The sequence below is a fragment of the Chiloscyllium punctatum genome, chromosome 3 (genome assembly GCF_047496795.1).
Source record: "Chiloscyllium punctatum isolate Juve2018m chromosome 3, sChiPun1.3, whole genome shotgun sequence".
Taxonomy (NCBI): Eukaryota; Metazoa; Chordata; class Chondrichthyes; order Orectolobiformes; family Hemiscylliidae; genus Chiloscyllium; species Chiloscyllium punctatum.
Window position 1 is genome coordinate 79711903 of NC_092741.1, and position 25995 is coordinate 79737897.

Genomic DNA, 25995 nt, shown 5'->3' on the forward strand with positions numbered 1-25995 from the left:
GCTGCAAGCCTCACACTTACTGTACTGCTTAGACTGTATAGGCTCTGGTCAGACTGCATTTGGAATATTGTGAGCTATATCTAAGTACGGATTTGCTGGCATTGGAGAGGCTCCAGAGGAGGTTTACAAGAATGCTCCTGGGGATGAAGGGCTTGTCACCTGAGGAGCAATTGATGACTCTGGGTCTGTACTTGACAACGTTTTGAAGCATGAAACTTACAGAATACCGAGAGGAAAACCACAAGAACTGTCAATGCTGTAAATCAGAAACAAAAACAGAAATTGCTGGAAAAGCTCAGCAGATCTGGAAGCAACTGCAAAGAGAAATCAAAGTTAACATTTCTGGTCTGAGGAGGGATCACATTAGATTTGGTACCAGGTAATGAGCCCGGCCAGGTGTTAGACTTGGAAGTAGGTGAGCACTTTGGTGATAGCGATCACAATTCTGTTATATTTACTTTAGAGATAGAAAGGGATAGGCGTATACCACTGAGGGAAAGGCAATTACGATGTGATTAGGCAAGATTTAGGAAGCATAGGATGGGGAAGGAAACTGCAGGGGATGGGCACAGTAGAAATGTGGAGCTTATTCAAGGAAAAGCTCCTGTCTGTCCTAGATAAGTATGTACCTGTCAGGCAGGGAGAAAGCTGTAGAGCGCAGCAGCCGTGGTTTACGAAGGAAGTAGAATCCCTGGTCAAGAGGAAGAAGGCGGCTTATGTTAGGATGAGATGTGAAGGCTTAGTTAAGGCACTTGAGGGTTACAAGGTAGCCAAGAAAGACCTAAAGAGAGAGTCTTGAGGAGTCTTGAGAAGTTGTTGGTGGATAGGATCAGGATAAACCCTAAGGCCTTCTATAGGTATTTAAGGAATAAAAGAATGATGAGAGTAAGATTAGAGCTAATCAAGGATAGTAGTGGGAAGTTGTGTGTGGAGTCAGAGGAGATAGGGGAAGCACTAAATGAATATTTTTTGACAGTATTCACTCTAGAAAATGACACTGTTGTCGAGAAGAATGCTGAGATACAGGCTACTAGACTAGGTGTGATTGAAACTCACAAGGAGGATGTATTAGAAATCCTGCAGAGTGTGAAAATATTTAAGTCCCCTGGGCCAGATGGGATTTATCCTAGGATCCTCTGGGAAGCCAGGGAGGAGATTGCCGAGCCTTTGGCATTGATCTTTAAATCGCCATTGTCTACAGGAATAGTGCCAGAAGACTGGAGGATAGCAAATGTGGTTCCTCTGTTCAAGAAGGGGAGTAGAGACAACCATGGCAATTATAGACCTGTGAGCCTTACTTCAGTACTTGGTAAAGTGTTGGAAAAGGTTATAAGAGATAGGATTTATAATTATCTAGAAAAGAATAATTTGATTATAGATAGTCAGCATGGTTTTGTGAAGGGTAGGTTGTGCCTCACAAACCTTATTGAGTTCTTTGAGAAGGTGACCAAACAGGTAGACAAGAGTAAACCGGTTGATGTGGTGTATATGGATTTCAGCACGGTATTCGATAAGGATCCCCACAGTAGGGAGGAGGTGTAGCCTAGGTAGCTGTGGGAGTTGGTTAGTTTATAACAAATGTCTGTATTGATTCGGTCGCCCGAGATAGAAATGGAGAGGTCTAGGAAGGGGAGGGAGGAGTCTGAGATGGTCCAGGTAAATTTGAGGTAGGGGTGGAAGGTGTTGGTAAAGTTACCTAGACTACACCTCCTCCCACCCTGCCCCTATAAAAATGCCATCCCATATTCCCAATTCCTTCGTCTCCGCCGCATCTGCTCTCAGGAGGACCAGTTCCAATCCCGAACAACCCAGATGGCCTCCTTCTTCAAAGACCGCAATTTCCCCCCAGACGTGATCGAAGATGCTCTCCACCCCATCTCCTCCATTTCCCGCTCCTCTGCCCTTGAGCCCCGTCCCTCCAATCGCCACCAGGACAGAACCCCACTGTTCTTCACCTACCACCCCACCAACCTCCATATACATTGTATCATCGGTCGTCATTTCCACCACCTCCAAATAGACCCCACCACCAGAGATATATTTCCCTCCCCTCCCCTATCAGCATTCTGAAAAGACCACTCCCTCCGTGACTCCCTTGTCAGGACTCCCTTGTCAGGTCCACCAACCCAACCTCCACTCCCGACACCTTCCCCTGCAACTGCAAGAAATGCAAAACTTGCGCCCACGCCTCCCCCCTTACTTCCCTCCAAGACATCCTTCCATATACACCACAAATTCACCTGCGCCTCCAACACATCATTTACAGTATCCGCTGTGCCCGATGTGGCCTCCTCTATATTGGGGAGACAGGCCGCCTACTTGTGGAACGTTTCAGAGAACACCTCTGGGACACCTGGACCAACCAACCCAACCACCCCGTGCCTCAACACTTCAACTCCCCCTCCCACTCCACCAAGGACATGCAGCAAGGACACTCCTTGGACTCCTCCATCACCAGACCATAGCAACACCACGACTGGAGGAAAAGCACCTCATCTTCTGCCTAGGAACCCTCCAACCACAAGGGATGAACTCAGATTCCTCCAGTTTCCTCATTTCCCCTCCCCCCACCTTGTCTCAATCCCAACCCTCGAACTCAGCACCGCCTTCCTAACCTGCAATCTTCTTCCTGACCTCTCCGCCCCCACCCCACTCCGGCCTATCACCCTCATCTTAACCTCCTATCACCTATCACATTTCCAAAGCCCCTCCCCCAAGTGCCTCCTCCCTACCTTTTATCTTAGCCTGCTTGGGACACCCTCCTTATTCCTGAAGAAGGGCTCATGCCCGAAATGTCGATTCCCCTGCTCCTTGGATGCTGCCTGACCTGCTGCGCTTTTCCAGCAACACATTTTCAGTACAAGTGTGACATTCCATGGATCCCAATCAGGGCTCTGCCAGACAGCACTAAATTTAGATTAGATTCCCTACAGCCCAACAAGTCCACACAAACCCTCCAAAAAGCAACCCACCCAGACCCATTCCCCTAGCTAATACACCTAACACTACAGGCAATTTAGCATGGCCAATTCACCTAACCTGCACATCTTTGGAATGTGGGAGGAAACCCACGCAGACACGGGGAGAATGTGTAAACTCCACACAGGCAGTTGCCCAAGGTGGGAATTGAACCCGCGCCCCTGCCACTGTGAGGCAGCCATGCTAACCACTGAGCCACCGTGCTGTCCCATTTACATGCACAGTCGTGTCTGTTGTAGTTTTCTTTTTCTATAAAAATAAACACATTTTAGTTAAAGTTAAGTTTAAAATGTCCAAAGTACTGCAAGGTTCTCATCCTATTTCATGACGCTACTTGTAGATGTTCTTTGAAGCAATCCAATTGAATTTTCATGCATCGCAAAATGGATACATGGTGCCTTCAAATTGACATTCAAGCAGTTAGACTAAGGGATGTTGATGTTACATCACGAGTCCATCTGTTTTCCTCTGGAAAGTAAAAATGAAAGATAGCTGGACCTCTTTCTTTGAACTGAGAGACTCAATCACCTCCCATACTGAAGAGGGAATGGCGATCTATGAGATGTTTTAAATATCTCCAGTTCCAGTCTGGAAGGAGTTGGCAACAGAAGATCATCAAAGCTACCACTGACAATGCAGTCTTTGTGTTACGTTGGTGTTGAATTTATGGCAGGTGCAAATGACAGATTTCACTGTTGTCATCATCAATGAAACACAGGATATTTTTTTTTTGCTGAGGTTCAGATCAGAGAATTGCTCTCTTAACACTCTGGGTGGATATAACCATCTGCTGGCAGCCCTACTTTGTCCACTTCCAGTAACTTGTCCTATTCTCTGTGTTTGTATTCATTCTTCAAGTTATTCCTAAAGAAATATCCACTCACACATCCTAATCTGGGATCAAGTGACAAATGCAGAACCTTAACATCAGCTAAAAGTGCCTCAATGCTTGTTACACAACTCCACACAGACTTTTGTAACTTTAAACAGCTATAAAAGCACAAAACATGTGCATAATTGAAGCAACAGCCAGAAAATTCAACCAGCAAACTGTCAGTAGTTTATGGACTCTTTTAATAACACTGGTGACTGGGAGGTCCATGTTTCCAGTAAACATTTGTACAGCTGTGTAAGATCAAGAGAAGGTGTTATCTGGAAGATGAAGCTCCAAAAAGGAACCCTGGCATCAAATCAGCATCGCACACTGGGACCATGATCTGCCTGCTTTGCATTTCTTCAATGCTCTTTCTTTATACACGTTAACATCCTCATCAGTAAGGTCTCTGGTGCAGTTTTACCCAAAAGTGCACACACACCTCAACAAGAGCTTCAAGGGCACTTGCTTTGTCCAAAAGATAGTTTCCATCAAATCAGATTTCCTCTTCAATATCTGGAAATAAATTTTATTGGTATATGAACAAGCAGATAGCAACGGAATAGTTCTTCTTCCACCACGTATTCAACTGGATGTTAAAATGTGAGCTACATTATTCTGTCAGTTCATATTCAATGGGAACAGTTGGTCAAATATTTTCACAAAGGTGGCGTCTACACAGAGACTGGTCCCATCGGTGTTATTTTTTTTTGTGTTCACTCAAAAAAATTCACAGAAGATATAGCCTTTATTTGTCTGCCCTGGCAGACTTCCCACCCTCCATTTATAACTTGACCTGGCAGGTTTACAGCTGGGATTTGAGTAATTTGTTCTGACAAATTCTAATTTAAATGAAAAATAAAAAAAAGGTGCACATTTCTCAATTGTGTAGGTGGCAGTTCAGGGGAAAAGCATATAAGCATCTCACAACAAATGTGTTTTGAAATATCCTGTATAAAATGGACTTTAAACTTGTGTGTGCAAAATCTGAAAGACTCTTAAAAATATTTGTGTCAGATGTTACTAGTTTCATAATCTTAGCACACTTTTGGGGGACTCTGTGGCAGAGTGATAAATGTCCCTCTGTCTAAGCCAGGTGTCTGGGTTTAGATCTCTCCTACTCCAGTATGTATTGACACTTCTGAAGAGGTTGTTTAGAAAATACCTGGAACAAATTGAGATATTCCTAGATGACTACAACTGGTATCTTGTAGTATTATCACCTTCACAAGTTTCGATATTGACTAAGGTTGTTTGACCTAATATGATGTTACTAATCCTCTTTTGTTTTTGCTTTCTCTTAGGCTTATCTAATGATCATTGTGGGCGGCATGGTGGCACAGCAGTTAGCAATGCTACCTCACAGAGCTAGAGACCCGGGTTCAATTCCTGCCTCAGGCGACTGACTGTGTGGAGTTTGCACATTCTCCCCGTGTCTGCATCAGTTTCCTCCCACAGTCCAAAAATGTGCAGGTTAGGTGAATTGGCCATGCTAAATTGCCTGTAGTGTTAGGTGAAGGGGTAAATGTATGGGTCTAGGTGGGTTGCGCTTCAGCGGGTTGGTGTGGACTTGTTGGGCCAAAGGGCCTGTTTCCACACTGTAAATAATCTAATCATGGGTAGAAAATATATCACAATAGAGTATCCTCAGATGAGGTACTCTTTGTGGGTAACAGGCAGGTTTATTGCATATTACCAATTGTTATGATAAGATTTGGGCAAGGTTTCCAAAGTTATTACGGTTTCGCATGGAATACCCGAAGTTATCATGCTTCTAGGTGAGGGAGGGATAAACTGAATCCTGTTTTTGTTCTTCTTTCACATACTAAAAGGCTTGGCTTGGAATATTAATTATGTTTCTATGTTGTCAGATACTGTCTGACCTGCTAAGTATTTCCAGCTTTTTCTAAACAAAACTAAGCAGAGATCTGATATATTTTGCAAGCATATTGCATTAAGTTTGTAGCTTCTTGAGGTACAATGTATAATATAGTACAACAGAATCCATATTTACAAATGATATCAATTGCTCGGATTCCTTGAGTGCTGTTCTTGGCACTCTGCCAATTCTCGGCATGCTTTTAATAGATTATGCAAAGATTTGGCCAAGGTCTCAAATAAAATAGCAGCAAGGTTGTGCTTGAATGATATAAAACACAAGTTAGGCTAAAGCTGGAGAACTGTATACAGTTCTGGTCACCCCAGAAAAGAAATAATCACTCTAGAGAGGATACAAAGGGGATTTATGAGGATGTTGTCAGGACTGAAGAATTTTAGTTCCGATATTCCGGAATTGTTTTCTTTTGGCCAATGGAGGTTTATAGGAGGTTTATAAATTATGATATGTGACTACAGTGTTATGCAGAATAAAACTAACAATGTCGGTGCAATCCCTGTAGTAGCTCTTGGAGAGATGCCACCTCACCTTCCCCATGCTTGCGGTGTGGTTATCTTCAAGCTTTGCAAAACCAATTATCCCTCTCTATCTCTCCCTTTCTCTTAATTTGAAAGAGATGTCTAAGTTCCTTTGTGGACTACGGCTGCATATCATAAAATTATGACTGCATGGCCCATGTGGACAAGAAATGCCTATTTGCCTTAGCAAAGGGTTCAATAAGCTGACATGATAGAATTAATATAATTGTCAAAAGGATTAGAGGGGAGTTGAGGAGAATGTCTTTTTCACCCAAAGTGGGATACAGTCTGGAGCACAGCACTAAAATCTGTCAATTTCTGTCAGCACAACTTTAATTTCTGAGCTTGGCAAAGTATCCATTGCTAGTGGCTATGAAGGTAACCACAGCTATGATTGTTTTGGCCAGGACTGGAGGGATTATCAATTCCTCAGAGGTTATATTTGCATGAAAGTCACAGAACTGGACTAGCAACTTAAGGATATTGATGTTGTAAATGAGATAAAGGAAGAAGCAAAAGAGTTGGGGGATTTGCATTACTGGATATGGACCATATCACAACTGTGTTGAGGGAGGATGCCTTTTAGGGATCTTGCAGCGAGACATTATGGGTAGAGCTTAGGAATAGGTAAGGTGCAATCACAATGCTGGTATTTTACATCAGACCTCCAGCTGCCAGTGAGAGATAATAAAGAGATATGTAGTCAGATTCTGAAAAGATGTGAAAATAACAGGATTGTTGTGGTGGGAAATTTTAACTCCCTCCATATTGACTGGGACTCTCTTCCTACCAGGGCTTTGGATCGGGAGCAATTTGTTAGGTGTGTCCAGGAGGGCTTTTTGAAACAGCATGTGAATTGTCCAATGAAGGAGGGAGCCATACTGGACTTGGTGTTGCAAAATGAGCCTGGCCAGGTGATCAAAGTTTTCGTAGGGGAGCATTTTGAGAATAGTGATCATAATCCTGTAAATTTCTGGATTCATATGGGTAAGGTCAAGAATGGAACCTCAGATGAATGTGTTAAATTGGGGGAAGGCCAATTATAACCAGTTTAGGCAAGAATTGGAGAATGTGGGTTGGCAGAAGTTAAACCAGTTGATTAGAGTTCAGAACAGGCATGTTCCTGTTAAATGAAGGACAGGAATGGCAGGATTCAGGAGCCTTGGACTACAGGAGAAATTATCAGCTTAGTCAAAAAAAAAAGAAGCATACCTGAGGTCTAGGCAACTAAAAACAGATGATGTCTTTGAAGAACATAGAGAAAGCAGGAAGGAAATCAAATGGGAAGTTAGGAAGGCTAAAAGGGGCCATGAAGTATCCTTGGTGAGTAGGGTTAAGGAAAATCCCAAGGCATTTTATCCATATATTAGGAGCAAAAGTGTAGCTAAGGTAAAAGTAAGGCCATTCAAGGATAAAGAAGGGAGCTTATGTGTTGAGCTAGAGGAAATGGATGAGCTCCTTAAGGGTACTTTAGATCAGTACTCCCCAAAGAGAGGGATGTGAGGGATGTTAAGGTTAGGGAAAGGTGTGTAAATACTCTCAGGTAAGTGAAGATAATGAAAGAGGAAATGTTGTCTTGAAATGCATTAAGATAGACAAGTCCCCAAGGCCAGATGGAATCAATATCAGGATACTGTGGGAGCAAGAGAGGAAATAGCTGAGGCCTTAACAGATATCTTTGGCCACTCAGTAACTCGTGTTGTTCTGCAAGGCTGAGTGCCTTTGATGTATGTCATATATATAAATGATCGGGAGGCAAATGTAGGTGGTCTGATTAGGATGTTTGCAGATAATTGGTAGAGTTGCAGATAGTGAGGAGGATTGTTAAAGAATATAGTGGGATATAGATAAGAGTGCAAATTTGGGCAGAGAATTGGCAGATGGAGTTTAATCCAGACAAATGTGAGGTGATGCATTTTGGAACATAAAATTCAGGTGTGAATTATACAATAAATTGCAAAACCCTGAGGAGGATTGACATACAGAGGGACTTGAGAGGACAGGTCTACAGATCTCTGACAATGGCAATACATGTGGATAAGGTGATTAAGAAGGCTATCATTGGCCAGGGCATCGAATATAGAAGTTGGCAAGTTATGTTACGGCTACTTAAAACATTAGTTAGGCCACGTTTGAAATATTGAGTGCAGTTCTGGTCGCCACGCTACCAGAAGGACATAGATTCATTGAAGAGGATGCAGAGAAGGTTTACCTGGTCTGAAGGCTTTCAGTTATGAGGTGAGGTTGATAAATTCAGACTCTTTGCACTGGAAAGATGGAGGCTGAGGGGCAACCTGATGGAGGTCTATGAAACTATGAGAAGGAGGGATAGGGTGGATAGTCAAAGGCTTTTTCCTAGGGCGGAATGGTCAACTACAACCTCTCTCTACAAAGATCTCAGTGAGTCTCTCTCTCCATGGGTCTGTATGTGTGACTTTTCTCCCTACCTCTAACTGCCATCCATTACACCCCCTTGCTCTTGTAGATTCCTCATTGTCTCTAACTGTCTGTCTATTTGATCCATTCGATCTGATTGGATTCACAACCAATGGCATTTATTGCAGGTATAATCCTCAGTAACATGTAAGCTCTCTCTGAACTCCCACATCTGACAAGAAGAGCATATCACTCTACTAAAGGCCATTTTTGCTTCCTCCAATCTGCAAAAATAGCACCAACGTAGTCCTCTACAAAATACTGCTCCAGGCTAACTTAATACTTATGGTTTATATTTTTATGTTTAATCAAGAGACCTATCTCAATGAAAACATATAATCAAGAAAGAACCCACTCTACTCACTACTGCAGACTTACAGCAAGGCCCCAAATCCACACTGAAAACTATTGGCTGAAAAGGACGAAATAACGAAAGACTGACTATCTCTCACCTCCTCCACCCCACATCTCAGTAGGAAGCTATTCCCTACAGGCACATTTGTTTTTTTTTGCCCATCCAAGAATTAACAAAATAACAGAATTAAAAACTATCTGATCCCTGGTCTGTGAAAAGCTATTAACATCCCTGCAACTGCAGATATAGAACAAAAGTGCATTCTTGAACCCTGAGTATTGTAGGTCAGTCACCATCAAAAGGTACCAAGACAAAGAATTTCAATCAACATGTATAATGATTTGATCTTGCAACAGACTGTGCAATAATCAATGCTACCAGTAACAGTGCGTGTAATACCTGCAATCTTCTCCCATCTACTTTTCATGAAAAACTCACAAACTGATCTTTTTCTCAACTTTGTGTTTTTTAACTTTTATGTTTTAGCTTTTACTTCTCTTGTGAGAGTACAGATATTGACTTATCTTTCTGCATCATATTTAGTAACAGCTAAGCCCTCTCTTTGTTACATCAAGCAAGCCTGGGTAAATTGACTCCTTTTAAAAGATAAATTAATTGAGGCTGGGAGAAAAGTATCTCAGGGTAGATTAAACTTGTTGCAACTAATGAAGGGGCAGGTGATTCAGGAATAGGAGCCAGTTCATCCTTCCTTAGCCAGAATGCCAATGATTTTGGGCATCCCACCTTGAACCATAACAAATCAGAGAACCTTGCTTGTGGACAGAACATAACAGTCCGAAAGACTACTTCTGTAGAGAGGCCATGTGTTCCATGGTGGAGGATGAGGCAGCCCCACAGGACATGGTGGCTAACTATTGGCAATGGTAATAAAGCTTGCCATGGTTCAAAAACTTCTGCACCTCCAGATCTTTCCAAGGAGATATAAGTGGGACCTCTGCTGATCATTGATGCATCACGATAGTGGCCAATGTTTATTGAAAAGTACCAATGAAACCACAAGAGCAGCAAAATGCCCCTCTTAAATTTCCTACATATGTTTCTAGCTGGTATTCACCTTGCACTTGCAGCTATAGTGGAGGTAGGCTGTACATTGGGATGACCTTAGCTGATGCCCTCTCGTTGCCTGAGGCTTGGAGAATTGCCATGTTGAAGGGCTCCTGCATAGGTGTCATTGGCAAAGGAGCTAAGACCTGTTGTGTACACTCTAAATCTGACCTGACTGGAGAGTCTGGGTGCACAAGGCAGCTGTTCCTCTTCTCTTGCATGCTGCATGTGTACTTCCCTGCTGCCCCTTCAAATATGATAATCTGGTGGACACAGAAGGCAGCTCATCAGCATCTGGATATGTTACTGCTACAATCAGTTGCAACCCCCAGGTCATCTCCTCTGCCCTGAAGCTCTTCAACCATGTCCTGAAACAGACAAACTCTTCAACCCCAGGGCATCAATGTGGACTTCATCAGTTTCTTCATCTCCCCTCCCCCTACCTTACCCCAGTTCCAACCTGCACACTCAGCACCATCCTCATGACCTGTCCTATCTGCTAATCTTCCTTCCCACATATCCACTCCACCCTCCTCTCCGACCTGTCACCTTAATTCGCACCTCCATCCCCCTATTGGACTCTTGGCTACCCTCTCCAAAGCTCCACCCCCCTCCCATTTATCTCTCCACCCCGGAGGCTCCCAGCCTCATTCCTGATGAAGGGCTTTTGCCCGAAATGTCAATTTTCCTGCTCCTCGGATGCTGCCTGACCTGCTGTGCCTTTCCTGCACCACTTTGATCTTGACTCTGATCTCCAGCATCTGCAGTCCTCACTTTTGCCTAACTACAGGAGTGTACAGCTTCAAGGTGAGAGGGGCAAAGTTCAGGGGAGAAGTGCTGGAAAATTTTTTACACAGATGGTGGTGGGTGCATGGAACGGATTGCCAGTGGAGGTGTTGGAAGCAGGCATGTTAGCGACGTTTAAGGAATACCTTGATACATATCATGAACGAGAGGTGAAAACAAGGATAAAAGCAATGGGTTATGGGTCTAAGTGAGGATTAGGACTTGGCACACTGTTGGTGGGCAGAAGGGACTGTTGCTGTGCTGTATTGTATTGAACTTGTATTATAACTAAGGCCTTGTCAAAGAGAGATAATTTTTGTTTCATTCCTTCTTTATTACAGAACTTGTAGAACTAAGTATGCAATATTTAAAAGATTGTACACTCCTCCACTGTGCAAGGTGATATGATGGAAGGTACGTTGCTATGCATGTACCTTCTGTCAACTCTGCAGTGTACCTGAACAAGCGACAATTATGCTGCCTCATCCTGTGTCTGAGTCTTAAATAGGAGACTCCAATACTTTAATCTATATCTGCCTTTTGTAGGCTCCTCTAAACCTTTCAAAACCCAAACTGTTAAGTCCCCTTATGGTCTCAAGTCTTTCAATAACCTGTTCAATCTTTTCCTCATCAAATAACCCCTTCAGCTCAGGAATTGGTCAAGTGAACCTTCTCTGAAATGCTTCTAATAGAATTATATCCTTTCTTAAATAAGGACCTCATAACTGCATACAGTCTTCCAGGTGTGGTCTGGCTAAAGTCCTCGACAACTGCAGAACGCTTTCCTTATTTTCTATTTCCCTTATTATTAAAAAAAACAACACTACATTTTCTAGCCTAATCACTTGCTAAACCGGCATAATAGCAGATTATAATCCATGTACTAAGACACCCAGATCTATCTGTACCATAGTGCTCCATAATCCTGTCATTCAAATTTCCTGTTCTTACTTCTAATGTAGACAAGTTTACATTTTCTAGCATTATACTTCATCCATCAATTATTTGACTGCTCACTGAAGCTATCTAAATCACTCTGAAGACTCTTTGGCTCCAATTTTCATTCTGGGTTGGGCATGTTGAGCACTTGCAGAATATCCGACTCATTCCCCAATTTCCATCTGGGGTGGGGTTTGGGCTGGATTGGAAGTCTTGTTGTATGATTTAGGAAGAGTTGAGGTGGCTGCAAATTGCCAAGCCTGCCTTAGGGCTGTAACCAAAAATTAAAATTTTTGTTTTATTAAAATTTCTCAAACCTGTGTCTCTTGCAGCCCTCTCACTCCCCCTCAGCCCAACAAAATGTCCATAGCCCATCCATGCCAGTGCATGCGATAAGATGCTCTCTAATCATCTCCCATTGCCTTCAATGGCTTCCTCACCACCTGTGCCAACTGGTTGCAAGCTCATATCAAGCAATAGCTCTACCCATTCCCCTCTCATTCTACCAGGCCAACTCACCTAGTATCCCCCAAACGTTATTAAGAAAATCACTCTCATTCATTAAAAAAAACATGTTGATAACTGTTGACATGCAATAACATTAGGATTAGGGTTAGATCTTCATTCTTTACAGTTTTGACAGGTTTGGCAATTCTTGACAAGATTGTCACTTTGTGACAGGTTCTGCATATCTGGAACTTTACAGTTCCATGTGGTTTAGGTAACTTTTAGGTACAATTGTTTTGATTGAAAGCAATTCTAAAGGATACCTGCCCCCTCCCAAAGGTACATGAGGGTAGTTGTGGTGTCCTGGCTATCTAAATGAATCCACAAAGTTCAGACTTTCTGTTCACACACTGTGCGTACTCTAGTGTCTGTGCTACAAAGATGCCAACACTCTCTTTAGTGGAGGCAGTTGATGATTTAAATGGCCATTTAAAACCCCCAAAAAATTGCAAATTTGCAAAAACCACCTGGGCTTCACTTCAACTCCTGTGATAATGAAAGCTCCATTTCCTGTGCCGAACTTGACGCTTTAGGTCATAGATTCATAGAGTCATAGAGATGTACAGCACGGAAACAGACCCTTCGGTCCAGATATCCCAACCCAATCTAGTCCCACCTGACAGCACCCGGCCCATATCCCTCCAAACCCTTCCTATTCATATACCCATCCAAATGCCTCTTAAATGTTGCAATTGTACCAGCCTCCACCACATCCTCTGGCAGGGCATTCCATACATGTACCACCCTCTGCGTGAAAAAGTTGCCCCTTAGGTCTCTTTTATATCTTTCCCCTCTCTCCCTAAACCTATGCCCTCTAGTTCTGGACTCCCCAACCCCAGGGAAAACACTTTGCCTATTTATCCTATCCATGCCCCTCATAATTTTGTAAACTTCTATAAGGTCACCCCTCAGCCTCCCACACTCCAGGGAAAACAGCCCCAGCCTGTTCAGCCTCTCCCTGTAGCTCAGATCCTCCAACCCTGGCAAAATCCTTGTAAATCTTTTCTGAACCCTTTCAAGTTTCACAACATCTTTCCGATAGGAAGGAGACCAGAACTGCACGCAATATTCCAACAGTGGCTCAACCAATGTCCTGTACAGCCGAAAAGCTGCAACATGACCGTAGGCACAGTGGTTAGCACTGCTGCCTCACAGCGCCACAGACCTGGGTTCAATTCCCGCCTCAGGTGACTCTCTGTGTGGAGTTTGCACATTCTCCCCGTGTCTGCGTGGGTTTCCTCCGGGTGCTCCGGTTTCCTCCCACAGTCCAAAGATGTGCAAGTCAGGTGAATTGGCTATGCTAAATTGCCCGTAGTGTTAGGTAAGGGGTAGGGGTATGGGTATGGGTGGGTTGTGTTTCGGCGGGGCGGTGTGGACTTGTTGGGCTGAAGGGCCTGCTTCCACACTGTAAGTAATCTAATCTAATGACCACCAACTCCTATACTCAATACTCTGACCAATAAAGGAAAGCATATCAAACACCTTCTTCACTATCCTATCAACATGTGACTCCACTTTCAAGGACCTATGAACCTGCACTCCACGGTCTCTTTGTTCAGCAACACTCCCTCAGACCTTACCATTAAGTGTATAAGTCCTGCAAAGATTTGCTTTCCCAAAATGCAGCACCTCGTATTTATCTGAATTAAACGCCATCTGCCACTTCTCAGTCCATTGGCCCATCTGGTCAAGATCCTGTTGGAATCTGAGGTAACCCTCTTCGCTGTCCAATACACCTCCAATTTTGGTGTCATCTGCAAACTTACTAACTGTACCTCTTATGCTCGCATCCAAATCATTTATGTAAATGACAAAAAGTAGAGGACCCAGCACTGATCCTTGTGGCACTCCACTGGTCACAGGCCTCCAGTTTGAAAAACAACCCTCCACCACCATCCTCTGTCTTCTACCTTTGAGCCAGTTCTGTATCCAAATGGCTAGTTCTCCTTGTATTCCATGAGATCTAACCTTGCTAATCAGTCTCCCATGGGGAACCTTGTCGAACGCCTTACTGAAGTCCATATAGATCACATCTACTGCTCTGCCCTCATCAATCTTCTTTGTTAGTTCATCAAAAAACTTAAGTAAGTTTGTGAGACATGATTTCCCATGCACAAAGCCATGTTGACTATCGCTAATCAGTCCTTGCCACTTCTTTCTTTTTTGCCATGAAGTAAAGGATGTCACCAATGGTGAAAATCTGGGTCCTGCCGAACACAGTGATGCAGAAACCTCAGTTGAGCAAGATGGTGGACATGTCTGCAGATCCCGGCAGAAGGTGGCATCATCAGAACAGCGGCGATAGAAATGTAGAAACTGGGAGAATGAAATGGAGCCTTTACAGAAAGCAGGGCATGAAGACTGGGGGTTTGAAATGGATATCAATCCCACCAACTTTCACAGCTACCTTGACCATGCATCCCGCTTCCTGTTAGTAGCTAATCGGGCCCTCAGCAACGTTCAACCCATTTCTCATACTTCTGTCCTCATACCTTCCCTCTTCCACAACAACAAATGGATTCCTCAAGTCCTAACTTTCTACTGCACCAGTCTTTGAATCCAAAGGATCATAAGCTGCCATTTCTACCAGTTTCAGTGGCATACAACAACAAGAAACATATTCTCCTCCTGTCCTTTTTTAGCATTCTGCAGGGACCATTCCCTCCATGATGCTCTTGTTCACTCCTGCTCCACTCCCAACACCTCCTCATAACCCCACAGCACCTCATGGTGCAATCACAGGTACAATACTTATCCATCTATCTCCTCTCTCCTCATTGATCTTTGTGGCCTCAGACAACTTCCAAGTGAAGCAGAGATTTATTGTGTGTAATCAAAACTTGTCTACTTTATTTGCTGCATACAATGTAGTCTCTTCTGCAATTAGGTGACAAAGTGCAGACTGAGTGACTGCTTTGCGGAACACTTTTACTCTATCTGTAATAATTATCTAGCTTCCAGTTGCCTGCTTCTGTAATGCAGCACCATGTTCTCATGCCAATATCTCTATCTCAACCCACTATAGTGCTCCAGCGAAACTCAATGCAAATTGGAGGAACAACATCTACTATCTTGACACCTTCAAGGCTAAATGGTGAATTTAGCAATTTCAGAACATAAGCACCTTCCTTCATGATTTGGAGATGCCGGTGTTGGACTGGGGTGTACAAAGTTAAAAATCACACCACACCAGGTTATAGTCCAACAGGTTTAATTGGAAGCACACTAACTTTCGGAGTGCCGCTCCTTCATCAGATGGTTGTGAAGGCCACAATTGTAAGGCACAGAGTTTATAGCAAAAATTTATAGTGTGATGTAATTGAAATTATACATTGAAAAAAACCTTGATTGTTTACTAAGCCTCTCATCTGTTAGAATGACCATGTTAGTTTCACTTCTTTTATATGTAAATCACAAATCTTTTTTTGAGAGAAAAAACTTTTCTTTCAAAAAAGGTTTTGTGACTTACATATAAAAGAAGTGAAACTAACATGGTCATTCTCACGGATGAGGGACTTAGTAAACAATCAAAGTTTTTTTCAATGTATAATTTCAGTTACATCACACTGTAAACTTCTGCTATAAATTCTTCCACAACCACCTGATAAAGGAGCAGCACTCCGAAAGCTAGTGCTTCCAATTAAATCTGTTGGACTATAACCTGGTGTTGTGTGATTGTTAACTTTGTACCTTCCTTGATATTCATTACCTACCTCTAAACACTGCTCTGTAAAGTTTACTCCTGGCATTATCAGCTCATTTTCACCTATTCACCTATTTCCTGTTAACATTTAATCAGATTTTATCCCTTGCCTGGCTCATCATCAGCAATCCTTTTACTTCTCCTTTTTATCTCGCTGTCTGAGCACCATCTATTCAAATCACTCCTTCTCCCCAAACCCATTCCCTGTCATCAGCATAAATACAGGTATTTCCCAACTGCTTTAAACTGTGACAAAGGGTCATTAAACTCATAATGTTAATTCTGTTTTTTTTCTCTCCACAGATGCTGCCAGACCTGCTCAACTTCTGCAGCAGTTTCTGTTTTTGTTTCAGATCACCAGCATTTGCAGTTCATGATTTTACATTAGCATGTGGATTCTGTTTGGGTGGAATGTGGACACATTGAGGGGCAGCAAATATTGGTTAGAGCTATTCAAAGACATCAAATAATAATGTATGTAAAGTATGGTATTAATCAGGAGAAGAGAGGCATATGCAGCTAGGGCAATCATAGATGACTTCAATTTGCACAAAGACTGGATAAGCAGATTGAGCATTAATGCAATGGATGACAAGTATCTGGAGAATAAAGGGATGGTTTTCTGTAGCTTGTGCCAGATAATTAAGTACCTTGCAAAATTACCATAAGACCATAACACATAGGAGAAGAAATTAGGCCATTTAGCCCATTGAATCTGCTCTTCCATTCAATCATGGCTGATAAGTTCCTCAACCCCATTTTCCCCCTTTCTTCGCATAACGCTTGATCCCCTTGACAACCAAGAACCTATGTAGTGCATCAGTCTTAAATATGCTCAATGACCTATCCTCCACAGCCCTCTATGCCAGTGAATGCCATAGATTCACCACTCTCTGGTTAAAAACATTTCTCCTTATCACCGTTCTAAAACGTCTTCCTTTTACTCTAAAGCTGTGCCCTCAAGTCCTAGTCTTTCCTGCCAATGGAAACATCTTCCCAAGATACACTCTGTCAGGCCATTCAGTATTCTATAAGTTTCAATTATATCCCTAGTCATCCTCCAAACTCCAAGCATAGACCCGGAGTCCTCAAATTTTCCTTATATGTTAAGTTTTTCATTCCTGGGACCATTCTCGTGCACCTCCTCTGAACCTGTTCTAGGGCCAGTACATCTTTCTTGAGATATGAGGCCCCAAAATGCGCACAATACCTTAAGTGTGGTCTAACCAGAGCCTTACAGAGCCGCAGAAGTACATCATATGTGTTCTTGGGACTAAATTCTGATATTGATCTTTGTGGCTATTTGTTTGATGATCTTTGGAGAGCTTGGAGGGCTTCTTCCCTTGTGTAGATGTGAGGCATGAATCCTCATTTCCAGCTCCACTTCCAGTGCATCATCAACAGTGTATGTTGTCTCCCATGATTAGGCATTGTAGATCATCACATAGCAAGCTGCTCACAAAACCTTTATCACCCCCAGCAATTACAGTGCACCCTTCCTTTAAGATTTCCAGCCTAGATTTAAGCAGTTCTAGTAAGCAAACATATTAAGGGACCTACTGATATATGCAGCAAATGAACAGTGCAATTAGCACTCTGCATACTGAAGTCATGATTTTAAGCAGGTAGTTAGTGTGCTGTTTATGTTGAACAGGACTGGCTAAATTGTGCACCACAATCCCTGTGCCCATTTTCTGTTTTATAAGGGATCAACAGTACTTATGTCAGTTGTTCGTGTACATGTGAAGTCAGATTACATGCAATGGGAACCAGAGGGAACCTGAGTCTGGCTATAGTCTGTCTCTGTAAATAGGTAATTTGTCCATAAAAGTTCATTGTTACACCAGCATGGTTTCTAGCTCTCTTCTATCGAAGATATGCAGACCCCAGGCATGGTATTAATGCACCTTTAGGGGATATCCAGTTTAACACAGCATACCTCAGTTTTATGGTCTTTGTAAGAGTTGCATGTGTAAATGGCATTGGATTGAAAAGGATTAGCCTAGGGTCTTCATTTTGAAAAGCACACATCTACACTTCATAGTCTAGAGGCTGACAAGGTCAGTGTGTGAATGTCACATTGTTAGCTCCTAACGGAATTAAGGAAATGCAGATAGAAAATGTAAGGCCAGCCACAGTCTCGTGAACTCACTGTAGGAGAAAATGACTGCAAGTGCTGGAATCTGTATTGAAAAACAAGGAAGCTAGAAATTACAGCAGGTCAGGCTGCATCCAGGGAGAGAGAGCAAGCTAACATTTCAAGTCGAGATGGCTCTTCTCCATAGCTCATGTAAAATGCAGAGGGGACAACATTTATACAATGGTGGTGGGGTGGAATGCTGGGATTTGAGATTTTGCTGATAAGCTGATACATGATGTGAGACCAGTATGGATGGATCTGCTGGGCCAATGAAAGTTGAGTTCCCTTTGATCTAATTGAAGAAACGAAATTTGAGCAAGTTGTTGCTGGTGTATTGGAGACCCGGCCTAGCCCAGCTTGCAAAAATGAGTCGCATTCAGATTAGACGATTGATGTAAACCTTGAGCAATTTCACACATTTTTGAAGTAAATTTGGTGTTTATATCTAACTTTGACCAACAACTAAGATCTCATCAGATTTAAGGTGTGGGGAATTCAAATTTTACACCTCTACCGTCGGAATTATTTGCCTGAAAGGCTCAATGACAATGTAAGCTGAAATCCTTTGTGGTTTCTAATGTCTTCCTTGGGAATGGAGTTAACTGGATTCTGACAGTAGTTTCTTAAGCCTTAACTATATTGATGAGGTTGTTGACAGAACACAAATGAAATTCATGAACTGAGGGTGGACCCAAATAAAGCATATCATATTGCAATTTCTTTTACTCAAGCAACATGGTGATCTATCATCTGGAAGACTAATGGTTCATGATACTGAGAGTGCAGCGACATTGCTTTTCCTCCTGTCTTGATGTCAAAATCCTGTTAAAATAAAAGAAGGTTCTGACTTCACAGGAGATGAGCAGCCCACTGTTCACTGATGATGTGAAATTGCAGGAAAAATGTATCGTGAGTAAACGGTGGGAAAATCTGATAAATTTTTATAAACTCCCTTTGAGATGCATTATCATTTGAGGTGATTTCCTGCCACTTGTAAAATGTTGGTATGATAATAAAGAAAACAGAGAAAGTGGTACCTTAAGGGCTTGTTAACTGTTAACATCTGGAAAATGTTTCACAATTTTTTTTTTGTGCACTGGAACTTTTTCTCCCCTGTCAGTGGAGTAAGACTTTGAGGAAAATGATACTTTTGTATAATTAGGCATAGCATTAATTAACAAACAACAAAAAGCCTTTCAAGCCTTAGGATACAGCTCCACCATGATCATCCAAATATTGCTGGCATATTTTAGTCTAAGGCAGCCTTGTAAATTAGGTGCATAAATTCCCGGTTGACGTATAGCCAGTTATATCATTTCCTCTCCACAATGGCACTCATTTGAAAATCTACATATACCTATACTGTACATCCATTAGACTGTTCTGCTAGTGGATGCCAGAGTGGACTAAGTCAGTTAGCATTGGAGGGAGTCAGTAAGCTCAGCTTGCTGGTTTGTTATGCAGACAAATGCAAAGGAGAGAAGGTTCAATTCCTGCGTCAGCTGAGGTTGCCATGAAAGACTTGCCTTCTCACGGACTACAGCAGTTCAAGAAGACAGCTCACTACCAGCTTTGCAGGAGCAACTGGGAGTGGGCAATAAATGCTAGCCAACCAGCAAAGCCCATATCCCATGAGTGGATAAAGAAAATGTCTGCTGTCTGCCTGAATAAACAGGGAATTGAGGTGAGGTAGAATTGGGTAAATTTGGTTGTTCCTTTCCCTTTAGGTTAATCAAGGGCAAACAGTCCATGAGAGGCAGTGAACTTTAACATTCAGCATCAAGAATGAGTCAGTGGCACCTTTATTAACTGAGCTGTTAAAGTCCCAAGGCAGCTTGCAGCACAGAAGCAACTGAAGTAAGAACCAGCCCATCCTCATCAATCTGCCTGTTGCAGTGGCATTTTTCTGTGATAGTGTTGGTAGGATGCTGAGAAGCATAGAATGGTTACGGGACAGATGGAAGTCATTCTGCTGTTGTGACCGTGCCAGTTCTGTAAAAGAGCAACTACCTCATCTCCCCCCTCAGTGATTCCCTGAAGTCCTCAGACCCATTCCCCTACATTTACCTCTGAGTTAACCTACACATTCCTGAACACTATGGGCAAGTTAGCACGGCCAATTTACCTAACATGTACATCTTTGGTTTATTGGAGGAAACTAGACTACCCGGAGGAAACCTATGCAGACACAGGGAGAACGTGCAAACTCCACACAGACAATCACCCGAGGCTCGAAGCAAACCTGGGTCCCTGGTGCTGTGTGGCAGCAGTGCTAACTACTGAGCCACCATGCCACCCCTCTTGTCAGTAAGGCGGACAAAGGGACGTGGAATTCGGTTTGTGGCTTGAATCAACTTTATTAACAATATATTCCTTACCAAAATCAGTATGTATTTCCCAAATTACCACAACATTTATTCTTTATCTAGCTCTAACTTTCTGAGAAAATATATTTTCTACAACAATCCACACATTTGAGCTGGGCTGTTGGAATCTCCTTCCTCTCTCACCTAGAGCTCGAGTTCTTCCATGAAGCTGGGTCTTGCAGGTCAGGGTGGTCTATTTGGCTTGCTGCACAGTTTTGTGTCATGAATCTTCTTGTGTGTCTTCCCCGCAAGTCTTCATTGAGTCGTCATTGAATCTTCACTACATCTTTACTGAGGACTGGCTTCCTGGTGGCTGTTTTTATCCAACCTTGCACTGGACCTTTCTTTAGAAATGGGGTCATGAGCTGCATTCAAATGATCCAATAGGGTCACACCAACACCCTTCACTGTTGCCATGCCAGGAGGTGTTATGTGCATATGTTCAAGCAGTCAAGATAGCAGAACATCTGATTGACACTTCTCCAACACAAAACTCCCAGATGAGTTGTAACTAGTCCCTTGAATCCTTGTCACGTCTTTGGTCTTGGTGTCTACTGTTCTTATAACCAATGGCTGCTGTTTAGTTTGGCCAATTTTCTGTCAGGTTTGATTTCACCAGCCGTGGGACCAATTTTGGGACCATGGTCACTTGATCACATGGTGCTGCAAAAAGTTCTTGCTCTTGTTATAATTGATTCTTTTGGAATCAATGCCCTTTGGTTTTCAATCCTCCATCCACCAGGAACAGTTTCTCCTTATCTACATTGTCCAGATCTTACACGACTTTTAAAATCACCATGAGATCTTTGCTTAGGTGTGACCAACAAAATATAGCCTCGTGGAAATAAAGTAAGAGTCTCCATACATAAGTGCGAGGCAATGACTATCTCCAAAGAGAGAATTTAGCCATTCCACCTTGACATTCAATGGTATTATTATCATCAAATCTCCAACTATCAACACCCTAGACTATCACCATTAAGTAAAACCTTAAATGAATCAGGATTGAAATACTCTGGCTACAAGAGCGGGTCAGAGAATGGGAATTCAATGGAGTAAATCATCCTCTGACTCTCCAAAGCCATCTACTGGAGTGTGATGGAATACACTTCATTTGCCTGGATGACTACAGTTCCAACAGTGCCCTGGAAGGTCAAAATGTTCAGGACAAATCAATCTCTCACCCACTATTTTAACCTTCACTCCCTCCATCACAGTAACATCCTGCAGTAGGTATTAACTACAAATTGAAACACAGCTTAGCACAAAGGCTTTGGCACTTGCACCTCCCAAACCAATGATCTCCACTGCATGAAAAACCAAGGCAGCCAGCTCATGGGAACATCACCATCTGCAAGCTACTTTCAAGTCTCCACACTATTGTGGATTGTAGATATGTTGTTGTTCCTTCACTGTGGCTGGGTCAATATCTTGGAATCCCTTCTTAATAACTCTGTAACTATACCTATATGAAATGGACGACTGAAGCTCAAAAGGCAGCTCATCTCTATTTCTCAAGATTAGGTATAAGTACGCTACATTTGACCAAATTTGACATCTAGGACCTCGAGCAAAATTGGAGTCAATGTGAATCAAGGGGAAAGCTCTCTGCTGGATGGAGGTGCATAGAAAGATGATTATGGTTGTTGGAGGTCAATCATTTCAGCAAAGGACATCTCTGCAGAATTTCTTCAGGGTAGTGTCCAAGGCCCAACCATCTTCAGCTGCTTCATTAATTAACTTCCCTTCGCTGTTAATCTTCAGAGTGAGATTCCTGGCTAATGATTGGCTGATGTTCAGCATTATTTGTGACACTTCAGATACCAGAACAGTCTATCTCCATATCCAGCAGGTCTTGGATAATATCAAGGTTTGGGCTGATATGTGGTGTGAATGTAACTTGTCACTCAAGGGTCAGGCATTGATCAACTGCATCAATTGAGAATCTAACTATTAGTCTTTCACATTCAATAGCATTACCACTACAGAATCCCTCACTGTCAACATCCTGTGGGTTGTCATTGACCAAGAACTAAAGTAGACTAGCTGCAAGGAGTATTGCGACTACAAGAGAAGATCAGGGACTGGAAACTCTGCATTAAGTAACCCATCTCCTCACTCCCCAGAGCTTGTCCACCTTCAACAAGGCTCAAGCCAGGTGTGTGATGGAATACTGTCCAGTTTCCTGGATGAGACAACATTCAAGGAGATTATCATTATCTAGGACAAAAACAGCCCACTTGATTGGGATCTCAACCACCACCTTCAATATTCGTTCTCTTCATTACCAATGCACAGTAATAGTAGAATATAGCATCTACAATATGCATTGCATTAACTCACCAAGGCTCCTGCAGTAAGACCTTTTAAATCTGTCACCAGTATTATCTAGAAGGAAAAGGACAGCAGATGCATTCGAGCATCACCACCTGAATTGTTGGATTATTTTGTAGTGCACAGTAAAGTGTGGACTTAATTCAAGCATTGTCTCTGATTGTCGAAGAACTCAGTATTTAGCATTGGGAACGATCTAACATCATACCATGATTATTGTTGAACTAATTTTGAATGGAAGCATTTTCTGTATAATCCAATGTTACAGACAAATGTGGCATATAAAATATTTATGACAATACAATTTTGATCTTTAAAATAATCAATACCTTTATTATGCCATAAAAGATTTCTTTTTGCAACATATTTAAGGCTGCAATGAGGTTTCACATTCTGCTAAAGTAATTACAACATTTTATGTGATTGGTAAAAGCTGACATTAACTCAGAATTCAAAGCAGATTGATTCAAATGGCTTCTTGTGCCATTATTTCTGTTTATACAAAGAAAACCAGTAACAACTGAGACCGAAAGAAAAGTAATGTCAGTTTTACATTCATCACCGACAGATTGTCCTAACATATCAATTTGATTTTAGAAGGCTGACAACATAGCACATCAGCTGCATTCAAAAATGCAAAGTTGTGTATTATTTTCAATGGGAATATATTAATATTTATTTCGGAAAACTTTCACAGGTTGGGAAAGGTGTCTCCCTAATGCATAGAAATGATTAAACATGTGCAAGAATGACTAAGAAAATGTAACCCTCTGTTAACATACCTTGCCAACAGCAATGAGTAACATGAAGCCTGTTAATGAGGCAAGTTTTTAGCATTTGTACTAAATTGCCATAAATAGAACATAGAACATAGAACATCGAACAACACAGCACAGTACAGGCCCTTTGGCCCTCGATGTTGCGCTGATCCAAGCCCACCTAACCTACACTAGCCCACTATCCTCCATATGCCTATCCAATGCCCGTTTAAATGCCCATAAAGAGGGAGAGTCCACCACTGCTACTGGCAGGGCATTCCATGAACTCACGACTCGCTGAGTAAAGAATCTACCCCTAACATCTGTCCTATACCTACCACCCCTTTAATTTAAAGTTATGCCCCCTCGTAATAGCTGACTCCATATGTGGAAAAAGGTTCTCATGGTCAACCCTATCTAAACCCCAAATCATCTTGTACACCTCTATCAAGTCACCCCTAAACCTTCTTTTCTCCAATGAAAACAGCCCCAAGTGCCTCAGCCTTTCCTCATACGATCTTCCTACCACACCAGGCAACATCCTGGTAAACCTCTTCTGCACCCGTTCCAGTGCCTCCACATCCTTCCTATAGTATGGCGACCAAAACTGCACACAATACTCCAGATGCGGCCGCACCAGAGTCTTATACAACTGCAACATGACCTCAGGACTCCGGAACTCAATTCCTCTACCAATAAAAGCCAGTACGCCATATGCCTTTTTCACCGCACTATTTACCTGGGTGGCAACTTTCAGATATATGTGTACATGGACACCAAGATCCCTCTACTGATCCACACTACCAAGTATCTGACCAATAGCCCAGTACCCCATCTTTTTGTTACTCATACCAAAGTGAATCACCTCACACTTACCCACAAATAGTGGCCTATGCAATAGGATGTTCTAGGAATTGTGTTCATAACATTTGATGTGATTGCAGATAATTACCTTCTTGTTATCTAGATTGTTAACTCTTAACTTCCAGAAGAAATACCATTGTTTAACAAAAATTATGTTTGAAGTTCGTATTATGTAAGTTAAGATTTCAATGAGCAATGACATTGGGCCAGCATATGCAAAAATGGATTAAACCTTATCATTCTGTTGTCAGATGATATGGTTTTCAAAATGATTAAATCAGGAGTAACAGTACCAATGGGAAAATTAATGGGAAATATATCATCAGAGCAGTTTCAAATCTTCAGATCAAATATTCCAATTTGCATCAATCCTACAGTAAATAAGACAAATACATGCTTTATTAAAGGTTGAACATGATCACTTCATCCACATGTAATGCTTCCTATCTGAAATAGAATGGCTTTGAGGAAACTAGGCCCAGAATTGAGCCAGAACTATTTTGTCCAGGGATTTGTGCTTGTTTCAAGTAGACAACGATACATTTTATCACGTAACATTCTCCCGAAAAATTTAAATGCACAAATGATGTAATTTGGAACTGATCTATAAATTTAGAGTTGGTGATGATAATGTGTAAATTAGAAGCTGTCACACGAAAAATGTCCAATTTCTATACATTTAATTGTCTCGTATTGAATGTTTCAGATGAGTCATCTGGGATAGAAATTTTATTTCTAGTTAAGTAAATAATGAGATATCCTTCAGATTTTCTCTTCAGTTAAATGGCATTATTTGTTGTAGAGGTCAGGCAATTTAAAAGGGAACTAAAAACAGTTGGATTAAAAGTGAAATGTCTTTGATTCATATTCACAGAGAAAAGTCTTGCTGCTTACAATATTAAATCCATTCTTTCATTTCAGAACTGAATCACTTAGCCAGATTGTGCTGGTCCATGGACTTACTGCCATGATAGTAATGTCTTTTCCACACACAAGTCTCCCTTAATGGTAGTAATATAACAGGAGCTTAAAACTTCCTAAGCATTTCTCAGAGGGATTGAAATAATTGATAGAATTTTTCTGGCACATTCATGTCATGTTCCCTAGTCACTAACTATTCATTAAAATAACATACACAAAGGTTTGAGAACGAACACATTAACTAGTGCTCCAAAAATAGCACAGAAAGGAATTTCAGCTCCATAGTGATTACAGAGCATTGTCAAGGTTTGTCCTTCCTGAGCATGATGCATTGATTGGGAGAGGTGGAAGGGTGAGGAGTAAAAGGATTGTATGCAGTCTGCATATGGCAGCAGTATAACAAGCTTTAGAAAGTATTAAAATACCTGGGTGCATTTCTGAACACTCGCACATTTAAAAATTTTAAATGACTCGCACGTTTAAAAAATTGGGAAAAATACCAATGTTTGCATGGAGCATCACAGCCATCAAACTGTTATCACGTACCCCTGGA